This window comes from Formica exsecta, unplaced genomic scaffold (assembly GCF_003651465.1).
Source record: "Formica exsecta isolate Colony F162 unplaced genomic scaffold, ASM365146v1 scaffold218, whole genome shotgun sequence".
Lineage (NCBI taxonomy): Eukaryota > Metazoa > Arthropoda > Insecta > Hymenoptera > Formicidae > Formica > Formica exsecta.
Genome location: NW_021849477.1, coordinates 1,443,343 through 1,450,702, shown reverse-complemented (window position 1 = coordinate 1,450,702; position 7,360 = coordinate 1,443,343).

The following is a 7,360-nucleotide window of genomic DNA, read 5'->3' as shown; positions in this document are numbered from 1 at the left end:
TTTTATCGACTCTTTAAAATTTTTCTCTTATTTTTTATTTGACAAAAAACGCGATTTATCAAGAAAAATTTAATATTTGTGAATTTAATTTTTAATGGATACTTGAAAAATATGTTTGCAATAATAATAATAATATAGCTTCATACAGCACGAAACGAATTAAATTTCCTTACAATGTTAATTGATAATTTGCTCGTGCATTTAAGTTATTCCAATGAATTAATTGATAATTGATAATAAATTGCATAGATAATGTCAGTGCGATAATTTCATACGAAACAATAGGAAATTCCGAAACGTCATTTGCATGTATTTGTCGTCGATAATGAAGGCAACAGAAAAAAAGAGGGTGAAAAATAAAGAAAGCGAGACGCGATCGCTTCCATAATGAATAATCATATTTTAATGGCTCAATGATTGTACAAATGGATCACTCTTAAACGTCTCCGCATACAACTGAGAAACAATAACAACAAATATAGCAATCATCGTAATCATAATATACATATTCAGTATACCGTTATACCGTTTACGTAATAAGTAAGAAAACGTAAAGGGTTTTTCTTTTTTTATACTCTCTTGCTTACCATATATTTCCGCTTACAATATTTCAATATTTAATCTTATTCTTGGTTCTCTCAAATCGTTTTACGATTTCACAATGCAAGGAAGAGATTCTTCTCTCACTCTCTCTCTCTCTATCATCAGCCCCCGCGCTTTCCCTCGACTGTGTGTACCCCTCTAACTCTCCCTCTCTTATATATATATATATTTCTAGCAACCCCGTATTTTTCTTTTTCAGTCTCTCTTTCATCTCTTTCTATACTCTTCCTTTTTTCTCTCTCGATCTAGTATCCTCGGTGTCCTCAATAAATACCGAAGGTATCGCCCTAATCATATATCCCCAAATATTATTATGTTCAACGGTAGCGATAAAGTTTATATATATATATTTATCAATAAAATTTCTGGAAGAATGTCAATAATCATACAATAGACGATCAATCGTTCGACGATTCACTGCATACCCGGGGGGGGGGGGGGACAAAAAATATGAAACTTGATACTAGGCCAACTATTGGGATACGTCTCCCAGCTAGAGTGTCTCGACCCTGTTCGATCTTTTATTCTCTGCTTCGATTCATCGTTGAAGAAAGTGCGTAAATGAAGATAAATCGCTAAAATCTCAAGTAGTTTGATAATTTACTTGGCGTTTTTTCAGATCCACTTTCAGTACTTGTTGAATAACGCAGTTTTATGATAAGAGGACCATTTGATTCTTCGATCAAATTCGCATTTACAAAAATGTTTTAACTACTTTGTGATTTTTGGATAATTATATAATTGTTCATTTTTTGTGGAGCGTGACATTGTTATCTTTTTATATTGCCTGAAAAAAGGTTTATAAAAGAATATACATGAAGAATACGATAATATGTGTCATCCGTGTTCTTTTGTTTAAAAAATTCCTTATTGAATTTTAATTTTTTAATATTTAAATGTATACGGAATTTTTGTGTGCGATTTTTTAAACGTAATATATTCAATACGTTTTGGAAACTATTTCACGCAAAATAATTTACTTATTTTTCTAAAAATAGCTGATTGAATGAACCTTAATCTTTATTCTATAATATCCTGTTTTTAAATTCTATATTTCTTAAGCAAAAAGATAAGATAAAAAATACGAGGTGCACTATCTGCTTAAACTCGATTAAGCTCCACCTAGATAACATTTGCTCGCGATAAAGTGACGATGACGAGACACTTTTCGGCGTATACATATGTATATGTGGATTATAGATACAAATAAAAGCGCTTACATTTCAAGAGGTAATCGTATAAGAGGCGATTATACTTTCTACATTGTTTTCCGTTTGTATCAGGTTGTCAATTTATCAGAAGTTTAACAGAGATTATGGCAAGATAAAAATAAATCGATTAATTTTTTATCGCATTTATTGTAGAATCTGAATGAGAGGGCATTCGCGATGGTCCTAAAACACTCTACATCATATAGAGAGTCTTTATGGAATTATATGCCGTATAAGCGATTTGTCGCATTTGATATTGTGATAGCAGCTTAATTATTACTATGCGCGCAAAAGTGCATTCCTCAGTTACGCACTTTCCTCTATCTATGTGTATTATATGTCTCTCTCTTTCAAATGTTCTCGTAGATCCTTCCAGGAAGGTACGGGGGTCGAGGAGAAAAAGAAACATCTACTCTCGCTCGGAGACGCGCCTCGACAGAATTTATACAATAAAATTTATATTTAGTAGACAATGCAATAATTCGAGCAACAGAAGGTCCTCCGTAAATTCTTAAATCTGCACGTGTGTGTTCTCGCCTATAGTAATTAGTAAGTAGGTATCTTATTATTTTTTTTCGCTGTCAGATCTTAACCGATGTCTTATTAGATATATTTTATGTCTTCGTGTATATGTGCGCGTGACTGTACGTGATTGTGTCTATGTATATATATATATCTATGTATGTATGTATGTATGTATATATTTGATCGTTCCCGCCATCCTCTTTAACGCTTTGTGTCAACGAGATTCCAAGCGATGACAAAATAAAATCAAACTTTAAAATTGCTAAAAAAACCTGCTTTAGTTTTCCCTCATGATTGAATTGTACAAAGCGGAATTTTTTGTTAATAGTAAGAAAGATTATCCCGCCACGGTATGACTTTTCTTCGTATCATTATTAAAAATAATTATAATCTTTTCTATATGTTCTGACTCTTTTCATTCAGACATTAATTTCACGTTCCAAACAACTTCTTTGATATTCTTTGATAAAATTGTAAAATTTGAGTCTTGTCACAAATAATCACTTGCAAAAATCTAAGTGCAAAGTCACAGCGTTAAACTGCTCAAATCATTCAAGATAATAATTTTATCGTTCTCTTTTGTTTATATGATTCCAAAGTAAATTTCCATCTATATAAATATATTCATCGTTTATATATCGATCGTTTATATATTTTAGCGCAGTAATTCTTGGAATTCGTATGTGCATAAATTGTGCTTTTCTTGGTGTTGGGCATAATTTCATGATCAACGATTCGGTTATTATTAATTGCAAACACGCGATTATCAATCGTGATATTCCAGCGATAAATCTTCCATTGAGATTTTACCTTTCGACAAACTCTCGCGCTTGAACACTTTATTATAAGTCAGTCTGATATTAATCCTACTAATTATTGCTATACGACAATTTTGGCACCATGTTCGTCACGCTTTCTGGATAAATAAGAAAAAAAGAAGATTTCCGGCTTTTTTCCGAGGAAAATTTTCCTCCGAAGAAGTTCTTTTGTTCGAGATAAACTAATGTCTATAAATGTAGCAAATTACAGTTAAATTCTCGTTGACATTTGCATCTTTCGAAAGATTCTTAGGATGACAGGTTTTTCGCATATTCGATTTCAAGCGGAAAAAAAAGAAAGAGCTCATTCTTGGACGACTCATCACATTCGTGGTTCAAGTTAAATCTGGCAAGATCGATCGACTTTTCAGTATAAAAAAAACTTACAAGACGAAATCAATTTTCATATTCATGACTGCCTGTAGTTCTCTTTTTTTTTATACTATAATTTCAGAGATAATATATCTTCAAGTTTTTGTATTTTACTGTGTAATAACTGTGTGTCGAGATAATTTGTAAATTATGTAGTATACAATAAATAGTTCTTGAAATTCTATCGATTATTACTAAAATTATTTAAAAAATTGATATTGTATAAGTTTATATAATTTAAATAAAAGTATATGACTTTTATACGCTTGAGAAAAAAGGGTTATTATCGTAAATCTAATAAATAATGTAAAACGTAAAAAAAAACAAAAAATGTTTTAAAATTATGTCGATTGGCAGTCAAAAATCAAGTGTTGATGAATTTTACCACTTAATGCAATTTCGCAATTTCGTATATACGTATCGCGGAGATTGTAAGAAATTTGTGTTAAAGCACGCGCGATTATATACGTATAATGCGTATATCGAGAGATGGAAGCAATATTACAGCATAAAACATTCATAAACGTTATGGATAAAATTCACACGATTCGTACAATCTGTTATGAGGAAGAAAGAAAAAATTAAATCTTACCCGTTCTTATTCACCAACTATACAAACACTGTACAATGATATCTCGGCATAGCATTCCGATATATAATTAGTACGCGTATAAATTTTCTTTGGAAATATATTAATAATTGACGCGATTCTCTCACGAATGTCACATCAACACGATTTTTGTATCGACGCGGTCGTCTTTCTCGACGAGCATTAACGTGGAAAATTCTTTGTTTTTTACGTTATTATACATATATGTTAATATATGAAATAGTCGATCGATTTCAGATTTTCAAAATGGTCTCTTTCTTTCTTTTTTAGATATTACGCGCAACATTTGCGGCACGATATCTCTCATTCATCGATCATCTTATAATATTACATAAATATCGTCGTATATAATATTTTATATTATTATAATAGTATAATATTGTAGTATGTTATGCTATTATAATATTAAAATATTATATTATCAAACGTTTTTTTTTTTTTTCGCTTTAAAAACGGAAACACATGCGTTCGAGTCGTGGATCGACGTACCGGACGGGCAACATATGGAATGTGTGCGTGTGTCGGGTATACACTATCAAATCCCATTAATCGGCAATAAAATCCTTATTTGTCCGTCATCGGACGACGATCATCGACTCGAAACGTTGAACGAAGACGTTAACGATCTCTGGACGATAATTCTGAGACACTTTCGGTATATTTTTACGATACACGTTATTTTATTCTCATCGAACTTCAGTAATTTATCGTTTCAGATATTATTTCGATGATTATCATAAGCGATACCGATGCGAGTGATATTTGTGGGCGCGAATACCGAAGTTTTGTCATCTCTGTTTCAGCAGGATCTACGTAGCTTGAGGCGTCGTCCTCGATTCTAACGGGATTAACGTCGAGGAAGGTCTAAGCTCGCAATTTATGATTCCGGGTCCGCCAGTTGGTTTGCAATAATTAACGTTAACTCTCTAGATTCCTCGAGCGGAAGTGCATCCTTCGTGAAACGACCAGCGTGTCGAGGTGATGCCCGAAGCATTGTCAGACCCGTTCCCCGTTTATTGTCCTACTCAGGAAACACACGTTTGCCACAGAGACTCGTAAACGGCTCCGTTCGATAAAAGATTGAATCGTGAGATCAATTATGTCACGTATGCAACGGCCACTTTCCTCGAATATGCGTACATATCGTCCGTGATGATGCGAAGTGAAAGAATATCTCTTTGGAATATATTCTCGGAAAATATTTTGACTCTCCAAGAATATTTCCCAAATATTTTCACCCTCGCGTGAAAATCTTCAAATCTATTCCCTAGAATATTTTGAGAATATTTCATCCTCGAAATATATCATCACTTTCGCATCACCAGTTGTTGTGTGTCTATATGTTACGCGCGCGTGTACGTGTGTGTGTGTATATTTTTTTTTTATTTATATATATTTTTGGTTGTAGGTATACGTCTATGTGGATACTTTCTGTCGTCTAATTTACACGTATTAATCCCTCGATACCATTCTTAATTTATCGTAATACCCATTAACAACGCGGTACATGTGTCGGGTTACGTGAACGATTCCTGTCACCGACACCATCGATGCCCCTCGATCCACATCGTTCGCCGTCCCTAATCAATGTATATACGTTTAAAGTCCGAGTGTGTGCCTCTCTTTTTCTTTCGCATCTCTCTCGTTTTTATCCTCACGGGTCTTGAATGCATCTCGTCGTTACGCCGACGCATCTCACCTCGTAGCTTCGGTCTCGAGCACTCTGACCATTTCTCGCTCTCGTTCTCTTTCTCTCTCTCTCTCTCTCTCTCTCTCTCTTTCAAACATTCTCTCTTTCGTTTTCAAACGCTCTCTTTTGTATCTTAAGTAACGTTAAAAATAAAGTCTGCTATATCGGCGAGGATGCTCGACCCTGAAAACAGGTTAATACGCGGCGGAACGTTTTTTTTTTTTTTTTTTAGGGGGAAACTGTGGACGACGTTACAATGCAATTCACAAACCCACCCCTTCTCTCTCTCTCTCTCTCTCGCTCTCTCACATAATATTCCATATTATATATGTATACATATATTTTCTGTGTTTCATCTTAATTGATTTCCTTTAACCGCTAAAACTTACTCGCTATACGCACGAATCGCTTCTTCGATTTACTTTTTTTTTTTTTTTTAATACGGATTTTAAATCTCTTTCTATCAGTTGCCTTTACGTCATCCGGCGATCGTCAATGCATAGTGCGTGACGCGCATCACGACAGTTTTATATAATAATAAAAAAATGGGGAAGAGGGGTCACATGGTAGAGAACGATGAGAAACAACGTAACGAGCGCGCTACGCGCGAGCGCTCGATCGCGATTGACGGTAATTATAGTGACGATAATATCATTATTACATTATATACAGAGTCGATAATTATCTCCCCGCCAATTATCACGCCGCCGTCCACGCGGAAGAGATCGAATGGATCGAAGGACAGAGCCTCAATCACTGGCGATTCTCAAAAAGACGACCAGATTGCGTCTCGTTTACGTTGGTTGAAATTATGCCATTGAATCGTGTTAAACAAGAAAACGCAGAATATATTAAAAACAATCTTATGTGATTATTTAATCTTGCGTGCCTTGGCTATTCTCTTTCAAATGTATTTATAATAGTAGAGTATGTTCTAAATTTGTTTCATATAGGAGAGAATTCTTGGCCAATTTAGAATATTTTCCCTTATTTTACATTAAGCTTTGAGAATGTAAATATGTGGATACCAAAATTTTATTTTTTATTTAATGTTAAATATACTTATTTTAAAAATTAGTTATAAAACTGAATGTTATATAAAATTGTCTATAATATATTAACTATACAATAAACGGAGAAATAAAAGCAAAACCAAAGAATAAGCTGCTAACAAAATTACACTGTAATAACTAACAAACAGTAAGTTGAACAGTAATTTCTGGAAGAAAACATTACGTATATTAATAACTGTTATATTAATATCTAAAATCACATAAACAGTTAATAACCAGAATTAAAAGATACAATTTTGACTGCACTTTCTTCTATATTTAAAATTAATTAAATATAAAAAGAATTGTGTGGAGTATACGTTTAAGACGAACAAATTTATACCACTTATTAATTAAATGTTTCAAAATTCAGATTCTCGATCATTTTGACAAATCTTTCGCGATCGACGCAACGATTGGATATTCATTAACGATTCGATATTCGCCATCAAATTATTCAGAATCAGCGATCTACTCGG